Raw genomic sequence first — 13,856 nt, forward strand, 5'->3', positions numbered from 1 at the left:
AAATTCGTGCTCATCTTTTGGTTGAAGTTCGTTCTTAATCCGGTGATTTAATGTGAAATATATGTGTTGTTAAAAATATCGTTCAGTCAAAATAATTCTGATTGTTGATTTGTTGTTCATAGTCTAAGTTTGAATTTGTTGATTGAACCAGATTAAGGATTGGTTATAGCTGGTAATTTAATTTTAGGTTCTTAGATAATTTTGAAGTTAATAAATTTTTGAATCGGGGCCTAACAGTAGTTTTAGGGGTAAAACGGGAATTAACCAATTACAGATTAATTAATTATGGTGGGGACCAGACATAATAATAAAAGCAAAAAGAAAAAGGTGGGTAATTATGTCTTCTTTTTAAAACGAGGGAACATGGGAGCCCACTTTGACTGCTTTTTAAAAGAGGGGCCGAGGGAAAAGCAGCAAAAGCTGCGCATGGAGAACAAACGAAAGAGCTGAAGACAATCAGCGGCAGTACACAAAAATAAGCCCCACTTGAATTCCATCTTAATCTCTAAGAAGAATACACAAAATACACCCTAGACTAAGACCAGGCCAGCGGCAGAATGTGAAAAAAAAAACGAGATCCCCTCTCATCTCTTTTAACACCAACACAAAACCAGCGCTGCCAGATACTCAACTCGCCGGAAAAGACCATCTCCAAATCCATCGAGTGATTTTATCATCGTGTTCGATCGAAGTCTGTTCAAGTCGTCATTTCTATTCTGGTTTGAAGTTGTCGATTGTCTCCTTAAGTCGGCAACTCAGTCAATGGTCTTCCGTTCCTTGGGTCGTGATTCCGCTCGAGTTCGTCAAGGTCCGTTCTGTCTCGTTTTCTATTAAACGCTCAAAAATTGGATCCAGATTTCTATTTTGGTAAAAGTCCTTCAAGGTCCGCTTCTCATTTTCTCCGTTTGATCTTTATTGTCTATTTGTGTAATCATATGGTTTATTTGGATGAATTAACGATTCCTGTTAGTTTGAGCTCCAGATATTTTCCTTGAAAGTATTGGCAGAATGTTGTGTTCATTAGTTCTAATACTTGTATATTAGATGAACAATTTTTAATGCTAACCACATGATAAAAGAATTATAAGTGCTATTTAGAACATCAAACTTAATACTCCTCTTTCCGCTATTCATTTAGGTCTAGCTGTTTGGCATAATTAAATGAAAAATGAAACCAAACCTTCTGTCAAATTGATTGCTTTAGGCGTCACTTAATTTATTATCGTGATTACGTTTTTTTTCAAAATGAATCTCGTAGTTTGCTTTAGGCACGTAATTAAACCATCACAACTACGGGTACGACTCCCGTGACGTGGTTGTGGTACTTGTTTTTAGATTAAATAAATAGGAATGTCTTTAGTTGGCCTTCAAAAGTGTATATACAAATTTGTTTTTCTTAAAATTGGAGTCGAAATGTGTTGACAATCACGGGCGCATTGATTGCGACGGGGTTCAAAACGTGTTTTCACGACATCGTAATTCTTATAAAATAAATAATGATAGAAAAGAGGTTCACAAATTAAGATGAGCTCCACCGAACGAAAATAAATAAATGTGGGGCCCTCAATAAATGGTTATTAAAAATGATTAGAATTAGGGAGGGCCATTTAGCGAACTTCACGGCTTTTCCCCAAAATAATATTACGTTAGAATCTTTAGGCGCGATTTTAATTAAATGACCTTCTTAAACTCGGGTGCTCATTGATGCGACTCAAATCCAAATCTCGACGAAGTCGAAATGTGTTGATAACCACGGGTGCATTGATTGCGACGTGGTTCGAAACGCGTTTTCACGACGTCGCAATTCTTTTAAAATATAATTATAATAAAAGCGGTTCAAAATTAAATAAAACGAACATAAGCTAGCATGTATTGAAATTAGATAAAATCAAATACAATGGTTAAGCGACTGTGCTAGAACCACGGAACCCGGGAATGCCTAACACCTTCTCCCGGGTTAACAGAATTCCTTACTCAGATTTCTGGTATGCGGACTGTTAATAGAGTCATAAATTTCCTCGGTTCGGGATTCAACCGGTGACTTAGGACACCATTAATCTCTCAAGTGGCGACTCTGAATATTAATAATTAAATCCCGTTCTGATTGTCCTTTAAATGGAAAAACTCCTTTACGCCTCTTCCGGGGGTGTAGTAAAAAAGGAGGTGTGACACCGATGACTCAATATAACCTTCTTCCTAAATCTCATAACACCCTTCATGGGTGAAACCTTCAGTAGAACCTTCTCCCCAACCATGTGAGATGCATCACGAATCTTCTTATCAGCATAACTCTTTTGTCTTGACTGTGCTGCACGAAGCCGCTCCTGAATCACCTTCACCTTGTCCAAAGCATCCTGCACCAAGTTTGTACCCAAAAGCCTAGCCTCACCCGACTCAAACCAACCAACTGGAGATCTACATAGTCTCCCATTGAAAACTTCATACGAAGCCATCTGAATACTCAACTGATAATCGTTGTTATAAGCAAACTCCACGAGCGGTAGAAACTGATCCTATGAACCTCCAAAATCAATGACACAAGCGCACAACATGTCCTCCAATATCTGAATAGTGCGCTCAAACTGCCCGTCTGTTTGAGGTTGAAAAGTTGTGCTCAACTTAACCTGAGTACCCAACTCTCTCTACACGGCACTCTAAAATAGCGAAGTGAACTGAGTACCTCTATCCAAAATGATGGAAACTGGAACCCCATGCAAGCGAACAATCTCTCAAATATAAATCTCTGATAAGGAATGAAGTGCACGGACTTGGTCAGCCGATCCACAATCACCCAAATAGCATCAAACTTCTTCAAAGTCCGCGGGAGCCCAACTATAAAATCCATGGTGATCCACTCCCACTTCCACTCTGGAATATCTATCTGCTGAAGCAAGCCACCCGGTCTCTAATGCTCATATTTCACATGTTGACAATTGAGACACCGAGCTATAAATCCCACAATATCCTTCTTCATTCTTCTCCACCAATAATACTGCCTCAAATCCTGATACATCTTAGCGGCACCCGGATGGATGGAATACAGCGAGCTATGGGCCTCCTCTAGAATCAACTCCTGAAGCCCATCTACATTGGGTACGCATATCCAGCCCTACATCCTCAATACCCCATCATCACCAATAATCACATCCCTGGCATCATCGTGCTGAACTCTATCTTTAAGGACAAGCAAATGAGAATCACCATACTAGCGCTCTCTGATGTGATCAAACAAGGAAGATCGAGAAACCACACAAGCTAAGACCCGACTGGGCTCCAAAATATCCAACCTCACAAACTGATTGGCCAAGACCTAAACATCAACTGTAAGATGTCTCTCTCTAATAGGAATATATGCCAAACTACCCATACTCACCGCCTTCCTACTCAAGGCATCGGCCACTACATTGGCCTTCCCCAGATGGTACAAGATAGTGATATCATAGTCCTTTAGCAGCTCCAACCATCTCCGCTGCCTCAAATTGAGATCCTTCTGCTTGAATAAGTGCTGGAGGCTACGATGATCAGTAAACACCTCACAAGACACACCATACAGATAATGCCTCCAAATTTTCAATGCATGAATAATGGCAGTCAACTCTAGATCATGAACCAGGTAGTACTTCTCATGGGGCTTCAACTGACGAGAAGCATAAACAATCACTCTACCCTCATGCATCAACATATACCCAATACCAACCCTCGAAGCATCACAATACACTACATATGAACCTGAAGCTGATGGCAACACTAACACTAGAGTTGTGGTCAAGGCGGTCTTAAGCTTTTGAAATCTCGTCTCACACTCATCCGACCACCTGAATGGGGCACCCTTTTGAGTCAATTTGGTTAAGAGTGATACAATATATGAAAATCCCTGAACGAGCAGACGCTAATAACCTGCCAAACCTAGAAAGTTGCGAATATCTATGGTTGAGGACGGTCTAGGCCAATTCTGAACCGCCTCTATCTTCTTCGGATCAACCAAATTACCCTTACTGGACACCATGTGTCCCAAGAAAAGCACTGACCTGAGCCAAAACTCACACTTGGAGAACTTTGCATAAAGTTTCTCCTCCCTTAATCTCTGAAACACAAGTCTCAAATGATTCGTGTGCTCTCCCTAACTACGCGAGTATACTAGAATATCATCAATGAATACAATAACGAACGAGTCGTGATAAGGCTGAAACACATTGTTCATCAAATGCATGAATGCTGTTGGGGCATTAGTCAGCCCAAAAGGCACCACAAGGAACTCATAATGACCATATCGGGTCCTGAAAGCCGTCTTAAGAATATTTGAGTCCCTGATCTTCAACTGGTGATACTGTGGCTGGAGATCAATATTGGAGAACACTCTCGCTCCCTGAAGCTGGTCAAATAAATCATCAATACGAGGCAAAGGATACTTGTTCTTGATTGTGACTTTGTTCAACTGCCTGTAATCAATGCACATCCTCATCGTGCCATCCTTCTTCTTCACGAATAGAACAGGCGTACCCCATGGCGACACGCTAGGCCGAATAAACCCCTTATCAAGGAGTTCCTGAAGCTGCTCCTTCAACTCCGCTGGTGCCATACGATAGGGTGGAATAGAAATGGGCTGAGTTTCCGGCACCAAATCAATACCAAAGTCAATATCCCTATCTGGTGGTATGTCCGGCAGGTCTGTAGGAAACACATCCAAAAATTCCCTCACTATCGGAACTAAATCAATGGTAGGATTCTCTGCACTAACATTCTCACGAAGGCCAGATAAGAAAGACAACCCTTCCCAACCATCCATTGGGCCTTCAAAAATGAAATCCCTCTACTTGGAACATAATCAGTCGAACCTCGCTACTCAATCCATGGCACACTTGGCATAGCCAACGTTACTGTCTTAGCATGATAGTCCAAAATAGCAAAACACGAAGATAATCAATCCATGCCCAATATCACATCAAAATTCACCATACAAAGTAACAAAAGGTCCACTCGGGTATCCAAACCCCCAATAGTCACCACACAAGACCGATACACGCAGTCCACCATAAAATTATCACCCACCAGAGTGGATACACGAACAGATGAAACAAGAGACTCATGAGGCATATCTAAATAACGAGCAAAATATGATGACACATACGAAAAATTGGAACCAGGATCAAATAATATAGAGGCATCTTTTTGGCAGACTGAGACAATACCTGTAATCACAGTATCTAAAGTAATAGCATCTGTTCTGGCTGGGAGGGCATAGAAACGGGCCTAACCACTACCTGATCTACCTCCCCCTCTTGGGAAACCCCTAGTTGACTGACCTCCACCCGAGCTGATTGAGCGGGTGGGGAAGTAACTAGTGTTGAAGTCGAAGGTTGACTCCTCTACTAAGATGAACCTCTCGTAAGATGGGGACAAAACCTCTTAATATGACCCAAATCTCCACACTTGAAGCAACCTCTCCCGGCAAATAGCGGTGGGGACTGAAGGGAGCCCCAAGCACGGGATAACCACTAGAAGAACCAGGTGCAGATGAACCCTGAACTGATGGTGCATGAGTCAAACTCTAAGCTGGAAGGGCACTGAGAGATGACTGGCCCTAATGTGAGCTATGAGAACCATGAACCGATGATCCACCACGGTGACCCGAACGAGCTGGCTGAGCATGTCTGAATAGACGGCCTCTACCATGTTGAAACTGACCTCCCGAAGGAATACCACCAAAACTACTAGATCCCCTAGGCCTATTGACCTCCCTCTCATCTCGCTCCTGGCAGCGAACTGATGTTATCTCTCTGGCAATGTCAACCACCTCCTCGAAAGAAGCATCAGATACTCTCTCTCTAGTCAGAAAAATTCATAGCTGATAAGTAAGGTCATCCACGAACCTCCTGATTCTCTCCCTATCCGTGGGAATTAGCCAGATAGCATGACGGGTCAACTCAAAAAATCTCATCTCTTACTAATCCACGGTCATATCCCCCTGACGCAGCTGCTCGAACTGTTTGCGCAGCTCCTTTCTGCAGGAATGTGGTACATACTTTTTAAGAAGATAATGGATAACTAATGCCACGTAAGGGGCGCTACACCAACAGGCCTATGCCTTTCATAAGCCTCCCACCAAGTGAAGGTAGCTCCAGAAAACTGAAAAGTAGTAAATGAGACCCTATTGGTCTCCAGAATACCCGCGGTACACAACATCCTCTAACACTTGTCCAAGAAACTCTGGGCATCCTCACCCTTTGCACCACTGAAAGTCGGAGGCTGGAGTCTACCAAACCTCTCCAATCGACGTTGCTCGTCATTAGGCATAATTGGAACCACAAAATCCTGAGCAGGTGCAACCGGCTGGGATGGTGGTGCCTCCGATGTTTGCAGTCCATGAACCACCTGCTCGGGTGTATGGGCGGTGGGAGTCTGAGTGCCTCCCCCAGCCTGAGAAGTAGTTGTTATAGTAGAAACTGTGAGCGCCTGAGCACGGTTAGTGCACACGGTCAAGATCTGAGCCAATGTCTCCTGAAGACCCGGAATAACAATAGGCACAGTCAGTGCCTGAGCTGGTCCCGCTAGAGCATCCGCATCTTGGACCTGATCATGAACTGGGGTGGTTGGTAGATCTGTAAGTGGTGCCCTAGCTGTTGTACAGGCTACACCTCTGCCCCTACCATGGCCTCGGCCGCATCCTCGGGCTCTAGTGGTCCCAACTGGTGGTACTGATGGTCATCTATCCTGATCAGTAGCACGTGTCATCACCATCTGTGAGAGAATAGAATAACAGAAGTTTAGTTACCAGAATCAATAGATTCACACGACAGGAATTCAAGAATGTGAAGTTTTTCTTAAGGGTTCTGCAGCCTCCCGAGGATAAGTACAGACATCTCTGTACCAATACATGAGACTCTACTAAACCTGCTCATGACTCGTGAGACCTATGTAACCTAGGCTCTGATACCAACTTGTCACGACCCCAAAACCGACCCGCTAATGATGGCGCATATCGTCAAAACTAGGCCATCCAACTCATTTCCAAAACAATCCACATTTCATTTAAAAGCTTAAGTAAAACCATTTTTCAACTGAAATTCGATGAAGATATAAGGTTAAAATCAAACAAAGCAGAAAAATACAAGCCCGACCTCGGGTGTCACTAAGTCATGAGCAATGCTACAATAGTTCTGAAAGAAGACAAGACCAAAACAGTCTGGAAATACAACAAAGTACTAATATGAATATAGAGAAGGAGAAAAGCAGAACTGTGATCGCAAGGCAGCTACCTCGCTATCTCCGTGAAGTCCGCGACTAGAATAGTCAGCAGCCGCTACCGTGTCCTAAGATACATGGGTGACGACCCGGTCAGTCGTCTCATGAGTTACTGCTCCATTTTCCCTATTTCTACTTCTTTATGCTTCCTTATCCGTGTTTTATGTGGTCGAGTTGATTGGTTTGCGTTTGGTGTGGTTTTGGTAAGAAATGAGACATTTAGTCTCTTTTAAGAAGGCTTAAGTTGGAAAAGTCAATCGGATGTTGATTTATGTGTTAGAAGGCTCGGGTTGAGTTCCGATGGTTCGGTTAGCTTCGGGAGGTGCTTTATGACTTAGGAATGTGATCGGAATTGGTTTTGGAGGTCCGGTGTAGAATTAGGCCTGATTGGCGAAGTTAGTATTTTGGTGATCTCTGGTTGGTAGGTGAGATTTTGATCCGGGGGTCAGAATAGAATTCCGAGAGTTTTTATAGCTTCGTTATGTCATTTGGGATGTGTTTACAAAATTTCAGGTCATTCCGGCGTGGTTTGGTTAGGCTTTTGATCGAAAACGTATTTTGGAAGTTTTAGAAAACTTAGGCTTGAATTCGATGTAACTTGATGGATTTGGCGTTGTTTGAGGTGTTTTGATGATTGGAACAAGTTTAAATGAGGTATTGGGTTGTGTTGGTGCTTTTGGTTGAGGTCCCGAGGGCCTCGGGGTGATTTCGAATGGCTAACTAGAGGATTTTAGACTAAGGAGATTTCAGAAGATTGTTGCTTCTGGTGTTTTCACACCTGCGGTCTCACATGCGAGGCAAGGGTCCGCAGATGCGAGAGTTTCCGCAGAAGCATTAAAGGTGGCCGCATCTGCGAAGCCACAGATGTAAAATTTTCCATCACAGATGCGGTTTTGGCTAGTAAGTGAGTGACCGCAGAAGCGGTTGTTTGGGCCGCATATGCGGTACCGCAGGAGCGGTGGTGGGGTCGCAGATGCGAAAAAAACCCTGGGTAGAAAGTTTATAAGTCATTTCATCCGCGATTTTTGAGCCATTTTTCCACCATAGTTGATCATTTTGAGAGCTCTTTGAGGGAGATTGAAGAGGGATTCAAGGAGAAGTGATTGGAGGTAAGATTTATGAACCTAAAACGTGATTCTATTGTGAAATTAACCTAGAAATTCATGGAACCTAAGCTAAAAATGGAAGAACTAGGGCTTGGGATTTTGAACTTTTAAATTGGGATTTGAAGGACCATTTGAGGTCGGATTTGAGAACTTTTGATATGTATGAACTCGTGGGAGGATAAGGAACCCGTTGATGTAAAAATTTCTGCATTTCGAGAAGTGGGCTCGAGGCTCGGGTTTTGCTAATTTCGGGATTTTTGATATTTTCGATTGTTTTCGCTTGGGTTTTGTTCCCTTAGTATATTGTGATGTATTCGTTCTGATTGTGGTAGATTTGACACGTGTAGAGGCCGATTCGAGGGGCAAAGGCGTCGCGAGCTAGAGTTGTAGCCGGTTCGAGGTGAGTAATGATCGTAAATGATGTCTTGAGGGTTTGAAACCCCGGATTGCACATCGTAGTGCTATATTGAGGTGATACATGCGCTGGATGATGAGCGTGGGGTTTTTTACTACTGGGTATTGAGACTTGGTCCATCCCGACTGATGATTTTACTGCGTATTTGACTGAAACTTATTTGTTATCATCATGATTTGGGCTAATTGCCATATTTGGGCTTCGTGCCAACTATTTGAACCCTTCGGGGATTTTGACTGATTTTCCTCACTATAATTGTTAAAAATCATATCATCAGTCATGTTTCTATCCGTTTTAAATGATTCGAGCCGGTTTTATCATACTATTCCTAAATGAGAGGAATTTGTGGGTTGAGATCCCTATCTTCTATTATTGTGCCCGAGAGGCTGTGAGGTTAATGACTGAGAGGGGTTGAGAACCCAATGGTGAGGATATTATATATGTTATGGATCGGGCTGCACGCCGCAGCAATATAGCGTTTGGGCTGTAGGAGCCCCTCCGGAGTCTTCACACCCCCAATGAGCACAGTGGACTATCTATATGGATCAGGCTACATGCTGCAGCAATATACGAATCGGGTTGCATGCCGCAGCAGTTATTCTGATTTCTGTTATTATGAGAGATATATGGGTCGAGAGCTGAGAATGAGCACTAAGTGATAAGAGTGAGCCCGAGGAGCTGATACTGTTCTGAGTGATTGATATTGTGCCCGAGGGGCGGATTTCTATTTGTTATTTACCTGATTAATTACCTGTTTTACTTGGTTTAAAGGAATTTCATTTGATTTCTTCATGGAATTACTGCTTTAAGTGTTTTTACTGTTTGATATAGAATTGCTTTGTGCCTTTACGTGTTTTCTTGCTTTCAGCCATTATTTATGATTATTACTCACTGAGTCGGAGTACTCACATTACTCTATGCACCGTGTGTGCAGATTCAGGCATCGCAGAGTCCGCTCTTGAGTGCTGATCCTCCCAGTCCAGGCAGCGTTTTTCGGAGACCACGAGATAGTTGTTGGCATCTACAGCCCTCGTGCCTCCCTTATCTTACTAATTTCATGTTCTTGAATTTCTGTATCAGATTTTGTATCTAGTAGATTGGTATCCGAATTTATTAGTTGCTCATGACTTGTGACACCCCGGTCTGGGCGGTGTCGGGATGGCTTTTACTGTTGTTATCGTTAATTCCGCAAATTATGGATATTATATCATGCTTTAGAACTATTTATGATATTTAACTGTTTAAAAGAGGTATTCTGTTTGGTCTGGCTGGCCTTGTCTTCACGAGAGGCTCCATCACGACCGGGTTCGGGAATTGGGTCGTGACAAGTTGGTATTAGAGCCTAGGTTACACAGGTCTCACGAGTCATGAGCGGGTTTAGTAGAGTCTCGCTGATCGGTAAGAAGATGTCTGTATTTATCCTCGGGAGGCTACAAAACATTTTTACGAAAGACTTCATATTCTTGAAATTCTTGTCGTGCGAGCTTGTTGATCTGAGAACTAAACTTTTGTTATTCTACTCTCTCACAGATGGTGAGGACGTGAGATACCGGACGAGGTGGACGATAACCAGTGCCACCCACTGAGACCACCAGAGGTTGTGGACGCGATCGTGGTCGTGGCAGATGCAGAGCAGCGAGGGCAGCACCTATTGATCCACTAGTTGCCCTAGATCCGGATCAGGATCCAGCTATGGATCCGGATCAGGATCCAGCTAAGGGTTGATAGATTACAAACTAGAGTTGTAGCCGGTTCGAGGTGAGTAATGATCGTAAATGATGTCTTGACGGTTTGAAACCCCGGATTGCACATCGTAGTGCTATATTGAGGTGATACATGCGCTGGATGATGAGCGTGGGGTTTTTTACTACTGGGTATTGAGACTTGGTCCATCCCGACTAATGATTTTACTGCGTATTTGACTGAAACTTATTTGTTATCATCATGATTTGGGCTAATTGCCATATTTGGGCTTCGTGCCAACTATTTGAACCCTTCGGGGATTTTGACTGATTTTCCTCACTATAATTGTTAAAAATCATATCATCAGTCATGTTTCTATCCGTTTTAAATGATTCGAGCCGGTTTTATCATACTATTCCTAAATGAGAGGAATTTGTGGGTTGAGATCCCTATCTTCTATTATTGTGCCCGAGAGGCTGTGAGGTTAATGACTGAGAGGGGTTGAGAACCCAATGGTGAGGATATTATATATGTTATGGATCGGGCTGCACGCCGCAGCAATATAGCGTTTGGGCTGTAGGAGCCCCTCCGGAGTCTTCACACCCCCAATGAGCACAGTGGACTATCTATATGGATCAGGCTACATGCCGCAGCAATATACGAATCGGGTTGCATGCCGCAGCAGTTATTCTGATTTCTGTTATTATGAGAGATATATGGGTCGAGAGCTGAGAATGAGCACTAAGTGATAAGAGTGAGCCCGAGGAGCTGATACTGTTCTGAGTGATTGATATTGTGCCCGAGGGGCGGATTTCTATTTGTTATTTACCTGATTAATTACCTGTTTTACTTGGTTTAAAGGAATTTCATTTGATTTCTTCATGGAATTACTGCTTTAAGTGTTTTTACTGTTTGATATAGAATTGCTTTGTGCCTTTACGTGTTTTCTTGCTTTCAGCCATTATTTATGATTATTACTCACTGAGTCGGAGTACTCACATTACTCTATGCACCGTGTGTGCAGATTCAGGCATCGCAGAGTCCGCTCTTGAGTGTTGATCCTCCCAGTCCAGGCAGCGTTTTTCGGAGACCACGAGATAGTTGTTGGCATCTACAGCCCTCGTTCCTCCCTTATCTTACTAATTTCATGTTCTTGAATTTCTGTATCAGATTTTGTATCTAGTAGATTGGTATCCGAATTTATTAGTTGCTCATGACTTGTGACACCCAGGTCTGGGCGGTGTCGGGATGGCTTTTACTGTTGTTATCGTTAATTCCGCAAATTATGGATATTATATCATGCTTTAGAACTATTTATGATATTTAACTGTTTAAAAGAGGTGTTCTGTTTGGTCTGGCTGGCCTTGTCTTCACGAGAGGCTCCATCACGACCGGGTTCGGGAATTGGGTCGTGACAAGTTGGTATTAGAGCCTAGGTTACACAGGTCTCACGAGTCATGAGCGGGTTTAGTAGAGTCTCGCTGATCGGTAAGAAGATGTCTGTATTTATCCTCGGGAGGCTACAGAACATTTTTAGGAAAGACTTCATATTCTTGAAATTCTTGTCGTGCGAGCGTGTTGATCCGAGAACTAAACTTTTGTTATTCTACTCTCTCACAGATGGTGAGGACGTGAGATACCGGACGAGGTGGACGATCACCAGTGCCACCCACTGAGACCACCAGAGGCTGTGGACGCGATCGTGGTCGTGGCAGATGCAGAGCAGCAAGGGCAGCACCTATTGATCAACTAGTTGCCCTAGATCCGGATCAGGATCCAGCTATGGATGCTCCAACAGCACCAGTTCAGGCACCAATTGTGCCTATCATATTTTGGGTCTTCAGGAGGGCTTGGCACAGATCTTACCAGTTTGCACTAGCTCAGGCAGTTTCAGCCACTACAGCAGCAGTTACTACACAGGCCGGGGGAGGCAATCAGATCCCCATTGCTCGCACACCTAAGCAGGTAGTGCAGGGACTTTAGATGTCGGGGGCACCTCCAGCCCAGTCGGTTGTACCAGCTCAGGAGTTTGTTGTGCCAGTTATGCCGCATGATGAGCAACGTCGTCTTGAGAGGTTTGGAAGACTCCAGCCTCCGTCATTTAGTGGTGCATAGGGCGAGGATGCCCAGGGTTTTCTAGATAAGTGTCAGCGGATGCTCCATACCGCAGGGATTCTCGAGTATAGTGGTGTGGCATTTACCACCTTTCAGTTTACTGGGGTTGCCTTCACTTGGTGGGAGGCATACGAGAGGCGTAGGCCAGTTGGTGCAGCACCCCTTACTTGGCAGGAGTTCTCCAGCCTCTTCTTGGAGAAATATGTACCGCAGTCCCGCAAAGAGGAGTTACGTAGGCAGTTTGAGTGGTTGAGGCAGGGCGATATGACTGTGTCACAGTATGAGTCGAGGTTTTCTGAGTTGGCTTGTCATGCCGTCTAGATGGTTTCGATAGATCATGAGAGGATCAAGAGATTTGTTGATGGCCTAAACTACCATCTCCGTATTCTTATGACTAGAGAGAGAGTATTGGGTGCTACATGTGAGAAGGTGGTTGATATCGCGCGCGAGATTGAGACAGTTCGCCATCAGGATCGAGAGGAGAGGAGGCCAAGAGGCCTCGAGGATCGGGCAGTTACAGTGGTGCTCCTTCGAGGGGCCAGTTCCATCATGGTAGAGGTCATTCTTTCAGGACCGCTCAGCCGGCCCGTCCATAGTATCGCGGGGAATCTTCGGGTCATGGTCACTATGGATCTCAGCGGGGCCAGTCATCACTCAGTGCCCTGCCAGCCCAGAGCTCGTCACATGCCCCATCAGTCCAGGGTTCTTCCATGCTAGGTCCTTCTACTGGTCATTCTGGTGTCAGGGGTTCCCTTCAGTCCCCACCTCCAGTATCGGGTAGTTGTTATGAGTGCAGAGAGTTTGGACATATGAAGAGGCAGTGCCCTCGACTTCGTGATGGTCAGCTTTAATAGAGGGGTCAGTCCTCGACTTTTTCTCCAATTACTTGACCACCCGCCCAGCCAGCTAGGGGTAGGGGTCAGGAAGCCAGGGATCGCCCTAAATGGGAGGGTCGATCAGGTGGTGGCCAGGCTCGTTTTTATGCTATTCCAGGTAGTACAGATGTTATTGCTTCAGATATTGTCATTACAGGTATTGTTTTAGTCTGCCACAGAGATGCCTCTGTATTATTTGATCCCGGTTCCACCTATTCTTATGTGTCCTTGTATTTTGCTCATCATTTGGGTACGCCCTATGAGTTTCTTGCTTTACATGTTCATGTATCTACCCCGGTGGGCGATACTATAGTTGTAAACTGTGTACCGGTCATGTGTTGTGACTATTGGGGGTCTGGAGAACCGAGTTGATCTATTACTATTAAGCATGGTGGACTTTGATGTTATTTTGGGCATGGA

General features: G+C 44.1%; 1 long non-coding RNA gene across 2 annotated transcripts; it reads left to right on the plus strand.

The window, feature by feature from the left end:
- The first annotated feature begins 406 nt into the window (after positions 1–406).
- On the plus strand, positions 407–11,870 carry LOC142182598 (uncharacterized). 2 transcript variants are annotated; one of them, XR_012711410.1, is made up of 4 exons: positions 407–883; positions 9,698–9,776; positions 10,294–10,521; positions 11,471–11,866. It is a non-coding gene; the product is annotated as an uncharacterized LOC142182598 (long non-coding RNA). The 2 variants fall into 2 exon arrangements; XR_012711409.1 differs by having other exon boundaries at positions 9,698–10,521; positions 11,471–11,870.
- The last annotated feature ends 1,986 nt before the right edge of the window (positions 11,871–13,856 follow it).

Source organism: Nicotiana tabacum, chromosome 7, assembly GCF_000715075.1.
Source record: "Nicotiana tabacum cultivar K326 chromosome 7, ASM71507v2, whole genome shotgun sequence".
Taxonomy (NCBI): Eukaryota; Viridiplantae; Streptophyta; class Magnoliopsida; order Solanales; family Solanaceae; genus Nicotiana; species Nicotiana tabacum.